The sequence below is a fragment of the Catharus ustulatus genome, chromosome 11, assembly GCF_009819885.2.
Source record: "Catharus ustulatus isolate bCatUst1 chromosome 11, bCatUst1.pri.v2, whole genome shotgun sequence".
Taxonomy (NCBI): Eukaryota; Metazoa; Chordata; class Aves; order Passeriformes; family Turdidae; genus Catharus; species Catharus ustulatus.
The window spans coordinates 12,159,930-12,177,313 of NC_046231.1; positions in this window are offsets into that span (position 1 = coordinate 12,159,930).

Sequence of the window (17,384 nt, forward strand, 5' to 3'; positions counted from 1 at the left end):
CTTAACATTTGCCACGTTATCACTTACATACGTCAGACAAGCTGGGGGAGGATACTGACCTTCTCATTAGCCTTTCACATCTGACCTGGGAAAGACTAAATCACAAAATGTGTCCTGAAAAAGTCTTTGGGTCTAATTCCACTTACTGAGAGCCACTTCTGAAACCTCCCTCTTCTTTCCTGTTTGTAATGAGTTAACCATGAGATGGAAAATCCTTGCCTGAGAAGCACTGCAGCTCAGCCTGTACCCTACCATGTCCCATGCAAATCCATCCCACCCACTTGCTTCCCTGTTTAGGTCTGTCCCAACACTGTGAGCTTTTTCGATGATCCCTAGACCCTTGGCTGAACCGGATTACCCTTACCAAGCCTCGTTTTTCACCTCTCTTGTGCACTCCAAGACTGTGCCTTTTCTGCCCTCAACACATTTCTCACTGAACATTTTCAGAGCAGAACCAAAAGTTTATACCTACCTTCTTTAAAGATGAAGAAACAAAGAGAAGCATAAGTGTCTACCTCAAAGCCATACAAAATCTGGCACAAACATTTCTCAACCTTGCTATACTTCTAGAGTTTATTAAATTGAAGTCTGGTTCACTTAGGACTTTTGGTGTCAGGGTAGCGTTGCACACACATTGCACCAAAGCTTTTTGCACATGGGGAGAGATCAGACACTCTTGCTCCTTGAGCAAGGAAATCTTCTACCAGTTAAGAGCAGGATGGGCTGCAGGCCCCCAGCAGGGCAGCTCCAGTCCAGTTGGGCAAAGGGCAGGATTTAGCAACTGCTCCATCACAATACATAAAAAGTAGCCAAGAAAACACTTAAACAGCTTAAACACTGAATAGACAGAGCAGCCTGCGCTGTGAGTCATGCTTAACAGTTTGTGTCTCACTAACACTTTGTATTTGCTAAAAATACATTTTCTTCCTGCTACTCTGCCTTGATTTTACAAAGCAGCAGCTACCCATAAATTTTAGCAATTGACTAACTGTGCTGTTCTTAAAATCCAGAGGAAATAGGTCCTTTGGGTCCATTTTGGACAAATTATTTCTATTTACAAACTCAGAAATGCATGTTTTTAGCAGCAAAGACTAAGTGAATGAACATACTTCTGCTTTTGGGAGAGCTGAAATCAGCGAACAAGCAGGCATTGAGCTCTGTGGAATCACAGATTGGTACATGCAAGGGGAAACGTTTGTCCAACTGGTTATGTAAAACAATCAGAAGTATTAAGGTGCTTCCAGGTAGGAAACTGTAGTAAGAACAAAAACAAAATCAGAAAAAACCCTCAAAACCACCAAACCAACAACTGTGTCTTCAGTTCAAAACTCCTTGCCTCTTCAGAGAATACCCTTCATCAGACATTTTATTCCTGGTGTTTTTTGGGAAAACAAATTCCTGGCCTGGACCAAGTAGGAAGTGGATTAAGGGAACCAATAGTATCTTCTAGTCTTGAACTGCCTTATTAATTCCTGAAATTAATTTCTATAATTTAAGAAGTATATATATACTTCTAAATAGCTATTTCTAAATTACATATTAAATATATGCCTGAGTGCATACATACATATGCACACACAAATTAATAGCTCATGGCTATATTAAAATATTTTATTTAATATAGATGTCAGAATAGAATATTTGGTTTGAAGAGACTTATGACAATCACCTAGTCCAACTGTCTGAAGGCTAATTGACCTAAACCTGCTTAGCCCACAACACCAGTTCTTCCCTTCTGCAGAAAATACATCACAGCCTGAGCAAAGAACAGCGAGATAAAGTACAAGTGTTCAGCCTGCATGGGTGTTCTTCCCTGGTAGCACTACTGGAGACAACAGCCAAGAAGTCCAAGAGAATCAATAGTTCATTTGCTTTATTGCTCAAACACTTTCTCCACAGCTGCAATAGCTGCATGAGAGGCCACCCCAGCATTTGCAGGTTGGCCAGCCCAACCAGCTTTGGGGAAGTCTGTGTCCACACTGCCTGCTGATGTCATCACTGGATCATTCTTTCACCTCATTTCGCAAATCCCCAAACTCCCAGGAGGCTTCTAAAGTTCAGCTTCAGCCAGATTCACCATACTCATGCTCAGAATCTTCCAGACAACCAACGAGGCAGCCTGGAAGAGGGATACAAGAATAAAAGGCCTCATGATACTCCAGGTCTGCATTGCCCTTGCAAACCCTGCCACAGATGCTCTGCCCAACGAGACAGAGGGTGAGAAACATAATCTGTTGAACTTTCAGCTGTCTTTTACTGCCCAGTTCTTTCCTCTGGGACTTCTCAGAATTATTCTCAAATGACTGACTTAGTTTGCTGTTAAGAATTTGTTAGTATTGCCAAAATAAACTAATATTGTAAGAGGATAATTGTTTTAATTTAGATTAGCCTGGAGTTTGGCAGTCTGTCTCTGGAATTACATGGAGGTGGTCTCCACTTTCTAAAACAGAGGAAATCACAATATTTAGCTATCCAAGTGGGCTTATTTTCCATGTCTCTTACCACTGCTTCAACCTTGGACTCCTTCACAGCTATATTCTATGCCTCTTACAGCACAATACTGCTGCCAAAAGGGCTGAAGCCTGAAATCCTTCACACTCTGCAGTTAGGTGCCAGGCAATGATGCAGACCCAGCACTTCCACTGCACAAAGTTTCTAATCCCCACTAGCCAAGGAATTGGGAAATTTAACCACAGGTCTCCCATCCAGTGTCACATCATACAGTTCCTTCAGCCATGGAGACATTATTTCTGCTGTGGTTGTACCTCAGCAATCCTGGCCACTGCCACTCTCCACTGCTCTCCTTTCCAGCTCCCTGACTCAGTGGAGCCCCACAGCAGAGTTCAGTGCCTCAGGACAGCAGCAGAGGAGTGAATAAGGCAAACCAAGCCAAAGGACTTGATCAGAGAGGTAAGTCGTGCCTGCAAAAGGAAGACAAGGGCTGTGCCTCCTCTCTGTGGCCAATGCATTGAGTGCTGAGCCCAGGCCTCCAAAGAGAGAGCAAATTCTAGCATTTTCATGCTTTTTTTTTCCAATAACAAAATGTACTTTTCAAGGCCACTCACAATTCTATTAATCAGCAGCTCAAAAGAATGAAGCAGGAGGACCTACACTGAAATTCCTTTTTCTGTTGTTTCTAATGCCATCAAAGGGGCTTCTAAACCCCTCATTTGTAGGAATTTCATCCATTCTCACATTTAGATGCCTTTCTATTAGCACTGCACAGCATTGTATTTCCATATAAGATTGTTGGCCAATGCTAAAATTCTTAGGAATTATATTTAAGTAATGGAGTATGATATGAAAAACTGTGACATGAGCTAGGCTGTGGCACACTGTGAAAAGCCAAAAGAAGGCTCTGCAAAAATCATGGAGGATATAACACAACCAAAGTTTGTGAGCCTTTTATTCCCCTAAATTTGGAATAAACTGCATCCACACTAGCCCTACATACAATACCAAAGTAGCCTACATACAATCCCAAAATTGGCTAATTCAGAAGGACATTTATGAAATGTGGATGCAAACTAGAACCATTCCTGGAGTTCAAGGGGATAAAAGCCACTGCCGAGCCAAGAAGCGGCTTTACAATAATTGACAGCTTTAGAGCAAACTGGGAGAGAGTTATTGCAGTTGACACAGCGCTGCTTCCAGTTGGATTTTCCCTCCAGAGTCAGCAGACAGGTTGTCACAGACAAACTTTGGGGAAGGGGAGTGACTTCGATGTTCCTCGCTGTGGGTTCCGCGCTGTCCGGGCTCGGAGCGGCCCCTGCGGGCAGCGCAAAGCATCGGCACCGCAAAACATCGGCACCGCAAAACATGGGAACAGCAAAGAACCGGCACCGCAAAACATCGGCACCGCAAAACATGGGAACAGCAAAGAACCGGCACCGCAAAGAACCGGCACCGCAAAACACCAGAACAGCAAAGAACCGGCACCGCAAAACATCGGAACAGCAAAACATCGGAACAGCAAAGAACCGGCACCGCAAAACACCGCACTCACAAAGCATCGGCACCGCAAAACACCGCAAAACACCGGCACCGCAAAACACTGCATCCGCAAAGCATCGGCACCGCAAAGCATCGGTACCGCACAGCACCGCACCCGCACCCACCAGCACCGCACCCGCACAGGTCCAGGGCACCCGGAGCCCACAGACACGGCTCCCCCTCCCAGCACGGCCCCCGCAGCCCCCGCAGCCCCCCACAGCCCCCGCAGCCCCCCACAGCCTCCACAGCCCCCCACAGCCCCCCACAGCCCCCGCAGCACGGGCAGCGCTGGGAACAGCCCTCGGAGCGCTCCTGCGCTCTCAGACTGCCGGGCAGGAGGCCTGAAGCGTTTTGCTCTCTTTGGGCCAGTTATTTTGGGGTAGTACCAGGCTGTTTAAAAAGATAAAGAGTGTTTAAACATCAAAAGGAAAAGTACATTTTGTCGGGAATAAATGTGAAAATTCTTTTACAAAAGCAATTCTGTAAAGAAAGGGAGAACTGTTGCATCGTGTGTCACAACTCCCATATACACTCTGCCATATGTACACTCCCTACTAATTTAGGGGAAGCTTTTCCCCTGAGTTTGTCTGTCTCTCCTTCCTCACGTCCCTCAAGCTCTTCATTTTAGTCACCATCCCTTCAAGCCAAATGAGGAAAGTCATCCAAAGCCACACAGCCTTCAGGCAGGACAGGCTCAGAAATGACCGAGCCAGGTTCAAGGAATTTCCTCTCTGTAGGAGGTAAGTCCTCCACAGCAATTCCCGCCAGTCTGAAGAGGAAATATTGTCTTTATAGGAGCACAGTGTGCTGCCAGTAGACCTCTGGCCACATCTCAGCACTATCTCCACCAGGCACTATGGATATTCCAACCTATTATCTATATTTTTTCCAGGCTTGTTAAAGTCTTTGTTCTTGAAACTGATACCACCTGAATGTAATTTTAACAAGTCACCTTGGTGCAATTCTCTGGTATAATTCAACATCTGAAAATGTTAATTTAACTCTGAAATTTTCTTTTAAAAATAATTCTTTTTAGATGTTGGCATGCAACTAGTACGCCAACTTCCCCTCTCGGAGAATGGGAAATTTGCCGGCCTTGCCTCTATGGATAAAAGGTATGGCACAACTATGGCATCACAGTGAAAATATAGCCTGAAATACCTGGTGGGCTTGAGAACACAGGAGATAGAGTGACAAACCTTGCTAATTAGGAGTGATGACTGCTGCACACTCACACCTCTAAACACACAGCTTGGGGAGATAAACTAAGGAGGAGAGGCAGTGCCACCCAGACTGACATTAACAGTGCAAATACACAGCTACCAGCCAGTAACTCCATGGGATAACCCAGAATGTGAGAATGGCCACAGCAAAGAGCAGGGGAAGTGGTGATTGAGTGGCTAAGTAGCCATGAGGTTCATCTTCACAGAGATTTCTGTTTCACCCCTGGGAAGCCAGCACTGGCCTCACCTCCCCTGTGCCACCCCACCTGAACCTCCCTCAGCACTCACAGAGCAACACAAAGATACACCTCAAATCCAAAGGTTATTATTCTTGACCAGACAGCTGTTAGAGCTGCTACTGCTCTTAGGCTGATACCAAAACTTCAGGCATCATGGAAGTATTAACAAAGTATTGACTTTGCATAAAATAAATCTGCAAGCAGTTCAAAACTCTGAGATGAACTAACTTGTCATTAGAGGTGCAAAGTGGAAGTCTTCCTTCTGCTATTATTTACAGGAGAGAAGGGAAGGGATCACTAGAAGAGGAATAATCATAAGTAGGGTAACAGAGAAATTATTACTACAGACAGAACTACTGAATTCCATTCCAGCACCTGGGTATGTTTCACACAACTATGGAGAGTTATTGGGATATAAAATCAATTCAAACATAGACCAAGCTCCTGGCAGGCTCTTTACTGCAGCAGATGTCTGTCAATAAACAGAAATTTAACTGTGCCTCGATGGCATTTCATTATCTGGAGCTGAAGAATACCACTAAATACTTCACATTTATATAGATTAATCTATTCTCACTTACTGTCTAATATCCATCACAATCTAATCTGTGTTGGCAAGACCTCTTCATTTCCCTGATGGGATGGGTGTGAACCATTAACATGAACAGGTTTTATCTGTATTGCAGCACTGGTGGCTATTGGTAAAAACACTTCCAGTTTACTAAAATACAAGATTATGATATTATTACCAGTATTTTTAAAAAAGAAAAGCACTGACCTGGAGTTAAACACAACAGCATTGCACTGTGGATGAAGGAGGAATGTTCTTTCCTTCCTATTTGCAAGGCACTTTAAAACAGCTCAGCATTCATGCTGAGTTTGGGAAGGGAGGGTTGAAGTGAAGGCCCCTTTCCCTCCTCAGAGCACTTTAGAACAGTAGATACTCATTTCAACATAAACGTGGTACATCAAATTCTGATTGTGCATATGCTTTTGTAGCTTTTACTTTTGAAAGAACATTGTGATAATTTAATCTGATCTCCTTAAATGTCCCCTCAAATTCAACTACTGGTTATTACATTGATCAGTCACTTTTACCCTTGATTTAAGGGCTATAAACAACAGAAAATTTACCACATTCAATGACTGTCTCCTTAAGTAGTTCAGCTTCCACAATGCCATGACTGACAGCTTATTTTTCATCCAAAGTGAAAGATATGAGGAAACCACAGGACATGACTGGGTTCCAAATCACGCTGTTTACGAGCGATGTGCAAACACACAAACCCTGCTAGCTGAGTGTCTCTCCAAAGCCCTGCATCACACCTCCAGAGCCCAGGAATTGTGCTGCTTACCCGTGTGCACAAGAATTTCATACCCAGTACAGCATATGCTTTCAACAAATTTGTCCATAACACTTCTTACTCTTCAAAATTGACTCCAGATGTGTTTTCAAAAACATGATTCAGGTTAGTTCATTGATGGAAACTTTGTTTTATAATATTCACTAACTCAGGCTAACCCTGGTGCCCTAAGAACTACTTGGTCTTCCTAGAAACAAACCACTTAAGAAGGTTAAATTCACATTTTCAGAAGTTAAATTAAAGAAATTAAATAACACAACTATTTTTAAGTGTTTCCACAATATCACTGTGCCCATCTTTTCAGGACACATATGTGGTCTGGACTTCTTAAGTTTCAGTAAGACTCAGAGTCCATGAAATGATTCCTCATTAGAGGAAGAAGGAAAAAGCTCTTGTTTTCGTCAACTTGCAATGTTGCATGTGATCAACAGAGAGTGGAATGCAGAACTTTAAAACAGACAACCAGTTACTCCATAGTAACACAGGTTCATTTCACCAGTTACACCATTTACCCACAGCAAAAACTACATCTAACCCAGCCAAGGCTTCTGACACAAATCAACAGAATGAGTGAGAAATAATACATGGAAGCTCATTTGTACTTCTTTTTTCTTAGAATTATTTGTGATTGCAGGAGAGTTTTCTTTCCAAAGTTTTTATACCACATTTACTATAAAAAAAAAAAACAAAAACCATTTTCATTAAGTGCATTATAGCCAAGCAACAGAGACAGACAAGGAATTTCCTGAAGAGCTGAGCAAAAATACAAATACAGCATATTGGCAAGGGTTTTCTCAGTCTAAATATTTTCAATCAAAGCAGTGCTGCATGCAATTAAAAATAACATCAGTATAAATCTAAATATTTTGATATCAGGTAACTTCTGTTCTAAATTTTTTAAAAACTATTTAAAAATTATATGTTCTTAAAAATCAATGGAATAGTAACAGGAAGCCATGAAGTAAAAGTCACTGTAATTCAGACAATGGGATTGTTATTCTCAGGATACACACTTCTTATAATTAAGGGTCTTATAGCTCTTTACCAAGAGGTTTTTCAAGAGTATTAATACCAACACTTTCTACATCAAGAAACATTATAAACACGAACTAATGAACCTATGGGACACTTTTGTAAGTTGAGGAGTTTGTTGTGGAGCTGGGCAGTCAGAGCTGGCACAGGAAGAAGCACCAGGTCCAGAATGTCACCCTCTCTGAAGAACTGCAGAGCAACCACAGGCATCAGCTAATCCTTCCCCCTTGCAAGATTTTGTAGGTCGAGTATCAGGCAAGGCAGAATAGAAGAAAGCATGTCTGTACTCATAATTATGGAGCTTCCTCATTTTGGTGTAATTATGGGCTGCTAGTGGTTTGTTCCTAGTGCCAGCCCAAAAGCCAGCAGCACCAAAGAATCTCACTGGGGTCCTGACTACCTTTGAAGGAGGAGTAGGAACAACAGAACACAGCCTCCCTTTCAGAAAGACAAGGTCAGAGTATTCAGCATACAGCATTATTGATAGAAAGTACACAATTATTTATTGGACTTTTGTCCAGAAAACACAATAGGAACTTGTGCACCTGCAGCACAATGTCCTGCCCTATTGCATAAGACATTCCCAAATGGATAAGTCCATCAAGCGTGCAACTGTGGAGCCCAAAGTAGAAATCAGCTTTTCCTTTATTCCAGTAACACTTCAGCACCTGCTGTACCAAGGCTCTGCCCAGTGGCATTGGATTAGACCACCATGTCACAGGACATCCTTTACATTGTTTTAATGAAGCACAACAAGCTCCATGCTAAAACCCTTGGCCTTTTATCTCAAAGTTCCTTAATCATGTTTATTGTTCCCTCAGGTACTTTTAAACTCAGCCACAAACTTTGTGCTCAAGCATGCCATGACACAGCCTGTTTGTTTTAAGCTATCCGAGGATATTCAGAGGTCTGAACATCCAATTCAGCTTACTTGTGCAAACACAGAACATTTGCTTTGGGACAGAGAACAGGAAGATGACATTTCAAAAAACTCAAAGAACTCTTGAATGTTTCTGTTCCTCCACCATTAAACTACTTTCTTCCATGACATTATTCCCATGGGAGATGTGCCCTAGGTCTGTGTTAAAGCATGGATAAGCATTGTAATTGCCAGTTTTAGCCACAAAGAAACAGATCTAAACCAGCTTGAGAACCAATCCAACCTCACCAAATAAGCCATGAGCAGATTTAAGAACACTGCAGCTCCAGCCCCCTGCTAGTCCACCCAAAGCTAAAAACCCACCACATCACTTCAGGTAATGCAGGTAGCATTACTGTAATTGTACAAGTCCCTTACAGTGATCTCCTTTGGAAAAATGGAGGTGAGAAAGAGAAAGCTCTGCATGGCAGGTAACAGTTGTCTTGCCTGAAAAACTACACATGAGTTCTCCAATGATATGTGGGAAAGAGCAGTACAAAAGAATAGGCAGAACATAAAACTGGAGAGACTGCCTTTCATTCTGAAAGTATTCAAGTGATATTTCTGCATAGGATAGAGACACAGACAAGTTACAATCCAGCCTTGGCACTTGCTTCCTGCTTGGTTGCTAAATTGGCCCTGAAGAGATGCAGAGGAAACCTGCTGAAATGACTGCTCAGGAAAATCAGTTAATTTGCAGACATTTGTAAAAACAGTTACAGATATATCTTCAATCTTTCAAGACTTTAAGCCTGATATCTTGGGAGACTGAAGTGGTGACTGGGAGAGTTGGTAGAGTGACTGAGGAAGGCTTCAGAAGGGAGGAAGCACTGGTCTGGCACTTAGGACAGGAACTCCTCTGACACGAGAGACTGCAGCTCTGAAACACAACTGCCAGGGAAGCATTAACGCCTCCAGCAGCCAACTGTAATGCATTAATGGTTACACCAGCCCTGCCAGCCTCTGAGCACCACTCCAAGTGATACCTCAGCATAAAGCAAGTGGATAAAAATGCTATGAAGGAAGGCATGAATAGAAAGCATTCTTATGGAAAAACGTAAATGCTTTCTACTAAGGAGTGATAAGCACTCAGAAATAAATCCTGTGCCTTACCATCTCTGGTGGAAGTGAAGCTATAAAATCTGGGGCAAGGCATAAAACAACGAAGGGGCAAAATGAGCTTATTAGCACCCTTTCATGGATTTTGGCTTCCTCCATTCTCTCATTTTCAAAACTTGAACACACACACTGAAAATCAGTTGTCTAAGGCGTTCGTGCCCTATGGCTGCAACTGGCAACCCAACAAGCACAGAGAGAGGTTTCAGTGATTTCATTCTGTATCTGATGGCCTAAACTGTGTTTTAGTTTGCTTGGATTTACTACTGCAGTGGAATACAATTTTTAAAGAAAAGGCAAACACTGCTATTTACATAGAAAACACATCTCTCTGCCTACTGAAGCACAAGCTCTTAAGAAAAGCATTTATTGAAATTTAAGTATAATAAAAGAAGTGGTTCAGTAGATTTCAGATATTCATGGCATTACATTTTCTTTCAGAGGTTCTTGGTTTTGCTTTATCATTTCTGACATTTCATATAGCACGTTATAAGCTTTTGCAGGGGAACAGCACTTTTACTAGAGCAGCAAATTGCACAGGTGGGAGAGGTTGATGCTAAACATTATTAAAAGATCTTCCTTTCCAAAACAAGAAGTGAATGCAAAAGCATAAAATCATCTGGTAGCACAAACTCCTTAGAAAAACATGAGAAAATAGATAAGGGATATTCTGTTTTTTCATAGAAAGTCACCTGTGCATCTGTCTGTTAACTCTGCTTACTCTACACGTCTTCAATGGTCAGATGAAACACTGCACTGTGATTTAACAATACATGTAGTTTAGAAAATTTTCCAGATTTCTGTCATTTATATGTCAAAAGACTCCAGCTGTCATGGCTACAGGACAATTTTCCAAGACCATTTCCAAGAAGTTCTAAGGCCCCATAATAAAATCAAAATCAGATTTTATTTAAAATACAGACATTAATATTCACTCTTTGCAACAACACTGAGATTACTACTACTTCTAAATTCTGATAATGGCAGTTTCTGGAAATGATTTGTTGCTCTGCCTCTCCAGCCCGTTTGCTGACTGCTTTGATATATAAATTGTTTGCAGATCTATACACTCTGAAATTCTTCAGAGAAATATCCATCTTTCTTGTTTAAGTTCATAACTGTCAGAGCCATCTCCCAAATATCAATACATTCTCACCTTTATTTACTTTGGGGCAAATATCCACAAGGATATTTTAATTTTGTGTTTGTGGAGATTTTTCTGTTACTTTTTCTGTTGGTTTCTCCCCATCTACTGTCACTTTTCAGTTTCCACTACAATGGTGCACTGTGTTTATTTCTAAGTTCTTTCATGGATTGTATGATCCAGTTTAATGGCACACATCCTTTTGAATCACTGTTCTCTGTTCAGTTAACAGATTTTGTGTTCACTTTCTGCCAAAATGCCTAGGGTATACGAACCTTCTTCACTCTGCACGTTTTGTTTGCAGACAGCAATGAAGCTAGCAGTTTCCTTAAAATTTCAAGTTAATAAATCCCTGAGTAATTAGTTGACATAAAGTGTCTACACTGTACCATTGCACTACCAAGGCAAGGACTGGCACTGCTCAATTTAGCCTTCCAAAAACCCCAGATCCTTAGTCTTGGAAAGTCCTGTGTTTACCTAAGGCCTCTTGATAAAGCAGCCTGATCCTCTTCCTGCTGAAATCAGCGGTGGAATTGCCAGTGACCTCAATAAGAACGAGGTTCCAACACCACCACCCCAAGGCTTTATTATTTCCAATTGTCTCGGTACACATCACAGGCATTAAGAAATGTGTCTCCACCTCAAAAGTAAATCCTTTGGGTGTGCAGCAGTAGATAAAACCACTTTGCACTGAGATAGCACTTTCTGTTTCAATACATTTTACAACTGATTATGCCTTTTAGTCCCTCCAGTAAGATAACCACTTCATGCTACAGACTGGAAAAGCAGCAGTTACTGTCATTTGCCCGGTGAAGCACGGGTGAAACTCCAGCACCAGCCTCTTTGGGTCCATGCCCCTCTGCTGCTGAGATGGGAGCTCACAAGTCTCTGTAACTAATCACCATTTCTCTTCAGGAGAACTCAGCTACAGTTTCATAATCCTTTGTTAACATCCACATCTCTGATCTGATTCCACAAAAGAAAAAGAGGTTATTTTACTGTTCATGGCCCAAGCTCAGTTTGTTGAACCTGCCTTGCATATCAGTGTCCAAAGGCTTCTCCAAGCCAGCTGGGTAGAGCTTAGGCAGTGTTTCTAATCCCACAGCACATTTCCAGACTCAAACCTTCTTTGAAATCTAGAATGAAAAGCTTGGGCAAAGCACCTGTAATCAGCATCTGAAATGTCCCTGTTACACACATACACTCCCTCAGAGCTTCCCCTGCCTTTTCACTGGCCACAAACTTTGGCTACAGCCAGCAGAAAAGCAGATTGTTTATTCTTCAGGCACAACTAGCAGCACATCTCTGAAAACTGCCAAGTTATAGCAAGCCTGTTTCCTAGCATTCACTCCTTTTTTTTTTTGCAAGACTCATTGTTTCCACCCTTCCTGCCTTTTTCCTCTAGAAAAATATTTCTTTTAACCTGCATGCCAAAGCTTATAAGAGATCTCTGCTTTGGGCTTCACAGCAAATTTCTAGGCTGGTCACAATGTCAGATCAACCTTATCTATGAGTACCTCTCCAGAAGAGACATTGCTGTGGTATTCAAGGGTCCTGAGTGCTGAACAGCTGGAATTCTGGTCTTGCTTTAAATGACCCAGTATCCTCACTCTCAGTATTTGAAAATGCAGTGTGGCTAAGGGAAGATTATAACAGCATTAACTGAGCTCACACACCTGAATTTTGCTACTCTCCTTACAATCTTGCAGCCTCACCTGTCATATTAAAAATATTAGAATGGCTTCAGTGTTAGCACTTAAAAAGCAGAAACTGGTTTGAGCAAAGCAGGGACCTGTTAACACTACAGAAGGAATAAGTAGGAGAAATCTTCGTCCAGTTGCTAAATAAAAAAGAATTATAGCATGCCTTCCACTCACTCACCACTAATTGCCAAGTTCTTGCTCTCATCAGATACCTCAGCTGAGTCACAGCTAGTGGGTCAGCTGGAAATGCCTCATTTACTCTTGCTTGTTCACTCTCAGCACCTCTCCATTTCATGAAATTATATAAAAAGAACTGACCCATCTGCATACTTACTCTCCTATAGTTGTGGTGTACTTAAAACTCTAAATAATACGAGAAAAATATGATTTATGTATCTTTCTGACATACAGATGGAGTTCTGCAGGGAACACTTTTGTGGTGAGAAGAGTTTGTTTTCCTCAGCTGGAAACACACGAGTTGTCCATGACTGTGGGACAGATCATATTTAAAATTGAGATTTAAAATTAAGATTTTCATACCCCCAGACACGCAGCAGAGCCAGGGCTGCATCTGCCAAGGCAGTCAGGAGACACTAATGAAGCACACAGAGCTCTGCTGCTGTCCAGAGGAAAGCTGATAATAAACCAACAGACACAGTCACAGGGCTTTGTTATATAATTTTGGTCTTCACTAAAATAGCCAAAATGCCTGGCCCTGCTGAGAGAATGTCAGTGAAGGAGTTTGTGCTTACAGTGGTGCTCCCAACCTTGGAACTACTGACTGTAAGGCACCCACTAAAACCCCCAGTTTTAGAGTTGACAAAAATCAGTGAGAGGCCATAGACCTCATCTGGTGATTAGGAAAGGCGTAGGGTAGACTCTAATTTCCCTTAAACAGGGTAAATTTTTCTCCCCAAGCTCCAATCCACACCTCTCCCCAGCTGTGCCTGCTGCCCAGTCCTGCTCCTGCAGGCACCACTGGACAAGGAGTGGAGGTGAATTGTGAAGTTGTTACAGGCAGGATAACATCAAAATAAATAAGCTATTAGTAGCCCTGATTTCTAACAGCTCCCTCCTACTGCAGGCCTGAGGTAATCAACAGCTGGGCAAGGGGCCAGCCAAGACTGAGTGTCTACAAGCAGACATAGCTGAAGTTGTTGAAAGACAATATAAAGGTGCTTTTGTCACAGCCCAGAACTCCTCTGAGACTGCAGAAGGGACCTCAAGAGTCATGGACTTGTCCTGTTATTTAAGGAAGTCACATCAGCTGAGGCCCTTAAACTCAGCTGGACGCTGTACTAACACTGAGCAAATGCCTCAGTGCATTGCTAGAGACTTTCAGCATTTATTTATTTTTCATATTAAGATAGAAAGTGAAAACATTCTTCAGAGGTCATACGACACCGTCAATTATTAAGAATTTTGTTCTATACTGACAGTTTAAAATCTGCATGGGCTGGGTCGTGGAGCTTTAGAGCTGGAAGAAATCCAATTCCTTCAAACCAGCAGCTGGAATGAACTCAGATAACATCAACAGAGACATAAAATTTAGTACACTGAACCAGTTGTTCTTTTTTTTCTTTTCCTTATTCAATGTAAGACTCCTGAAATCATTCTTATTATACAATTATTGAAAAGACATGGTGAATGTGAATAAATATAAATATTGGAAATATAACAGCATGCTAATAAATTACAAAAGTGTCAACAAAAATAGAGAAATCACAGTTCTTATGGCAGCTGTCCATACTGATATTATCACCACAAGAAGGCTGTTCTTTAGGTGCAATAACATTGTATTTAAAGGGAAGGTTCAAAACAAAAGATACTTTTATTCAAGAAAAAGATTAACATTAAGAAACTGAAGGTTCTGATTACCAAAGAAAATTTTACTATGAGGAAGAAATAAACATATTTAACAATGTTTAGGCTATGGGAAATTCTCCTGAATACCCTGCTCAGAACTGATTTTTTATTATGTGCTTGACATTTGTCTGATTTTAATACCTGTATGTGTACCATGAAGAAAACATTTGCAGTGTGTGGTGGGGAGATATCATAAATAACTTTTTCACATCTAGTTTCTACTCACAGTAGGATCTGCAGTGGGATGAAACAAAGAGAGCATAGCTTAAACTCCCTGTAAACCAAAACAAAAGGCATCACAATGTTCCATACAGCTCATCATACATATATATCAGTTTTCTGACAGCAAGCTGGTCTCTATGATATTTAGCAGTGAGGTTCTGAACACTTACTAGAGGCTGCATAAAGATGACTGAGGATTTATCGCCCTCTGGTGAATAGGGAAAAAGTTACAATCTGCCTGAAAGTGAACATGCAGCTGTTGCTCCTACTAAAAAATCCTGTAGTAAAAACACATCTGTACAATTAATGAACAGAAATTCTGATTACTAAAAAGGTATGTCTGCTGGTTACTTTAATAATCTATAATAATTTTATCACAAAAGGATAAATTTCAAAATTAAAAAATTGTTCTAATACAAATCAGAACAGCAAGATATTTTTCTATATAAGCAGGAAGACAGTAATTTAAACCCCCCAAAATCACTGCCTAAAGCACTGATGGCAAATGCACAGACTAGCTCAAAGGTGTGTTAATTCTCCCCGACTGCAGCCTCAAAACATCCTTCAATTGCAAACAGAGCAGGAGGATGAAAACACCTGTTTTTGCTATGCAGAAGATGTGGCAAAGAATAATCGTGGGTGTAAATCCAAATTTGTTTGCAGATACCAGTGACTTTTGCAGACAGGAGCAGGTGTGTCTTGGTTCAGTGCTCCAAAGGAAACAGGCTAGCTCAACACTGGGAAGCCATCACTCTTCTCCTGAGTTATCTTACAGAATTCCTCTTTGTGGTACTCCTTTCTTCCCTGCTGCTCTGCACCCACTCAGGGTGTCACTGCTCCTTTCCTTCTCCATCTCTCTCTACGTCCCTCTCCTTTACCAGGAGACCACTGAAATGAAGGCAAAAGCCATAAAATGTTCAGGCAAAGTCATCACCCCTCATCTGACAAAACCCCAAGGCTGAGGAGCTGTTGGACACCAGGGTTTCCATTTCACACCTTGCCCCAAGGATGGGCAGCTACATCATCCCTTCCTGCCACCCTTGCCTTCTTCATGCACCCCTCACTAACTAAATGCTCCAAAGGGAACCTTCCAACCCAAACAACTCCAGAGCTGCTCACTCCCACACACTTCCCTGTGTGTGTCCCTCCTCAGACAGTGCCCACCATGTCCCACAGTTTCCTCTCAGGCTCAGCTGGGATGTCAGCACATAACACAGGCTTTCCATGGGCCCTTCCTGCGGGTGCACAGCACACCCAGTGTGTTAACACACATTCCTTCTGGTCTTCTGCCACCACACCTAGAGCAAGATGGCTCTCTATGTCTGCAACAAAGAAACCTTACCAAAACCCTCTCCTGAGATCATTATCATGGTGTGATATCAAGAAGCCAAGTGTCATTTGATCATGAGTAACAGGACCCTCGTCCTGAGAAGCAATAATAACACTGCCTTAGAGGAATCTGAGAGCTTCTGTTTGTTGGTGCTGCCTTCCCTAATTTAAAATAAATAAAGCATAAATCCTATCCAAATGAAGACATCACCGAGCCCTACTAGCACAACACAATAACCATTTCCCTGAAAAGCTATGTATTAATACCACTTAGCATAATAAATATTTAAAACGATACTGCAGTAAAGAATATAAATTCACCTATGTCTTCCCTCTTCTTAGTAGTGACTGCTAATAAACAGCTTTATAGCTACTATATTTAAATGCAATTAGTTCCATACATTTCCAGCTTAATAAGAAATAATACATATTCATTTCTGCTCATTAACAGTCAGTATATAACTCTTAGCTAATGAACATTCAATTATGTTCTCTGAATACATTGTGGGATAAATTCTCTTTTTGTTGCTCATATCAGTTCAGTTCAATTCAGTTGCTGCTAATTAAAATTCTTTTGCTTCATGTAGACAAACCTGGGTTTTTTGGAGTCCCCGGAGACTTTTTTAAGAGTTCTGTTTTATCTTTATGTACAGTCAGCTCCCTAATTAATGCTTTAAATAGGGTAAACTTGACTGAGGCTCCTGGGTTCAGTTCAAAGGAAAAAAACCCCAACCGGTAGTTTTATATCTCATTCTTACACAAATCACTGGAGTCTCTCTTTTTCTTGTAAATCTACTTTTTTCTTTTGTTTTCAAGTGAATTCAATAATCAGGGAAGGTGCCAGTTTGAGAGCACTGGGAGCTGGAGATGCTCCATCATTAGTCAAGAGCTTTCCTTTACCCAGAGGAACAGAAGAGAAATTCTTGTCAAGTTGTCTGGTTCTGCAGGCAGCTCAGGTGAGGCAGGAGGAATCTCCAAGGGCACATACCCAATGGACTCCCTGAGATAATACCACCTCTATTTTCAGCATCAGCAAGAGTCAGTGCTATTTTTTTCTTAAACTGTTATCAGAGCTGGCTCAGCAATCTATCTGCCTGGATGAAAAATCCAACCAAGTCCTACCTACTCCACTGAGACTAATACCAGCTAAGCATTTACAGAAGCATTTACTGATAATTTTATATTACTCCCTTTGCAGAGGTCATTATCAGGTATGACTGGCTAAATTAAGTGA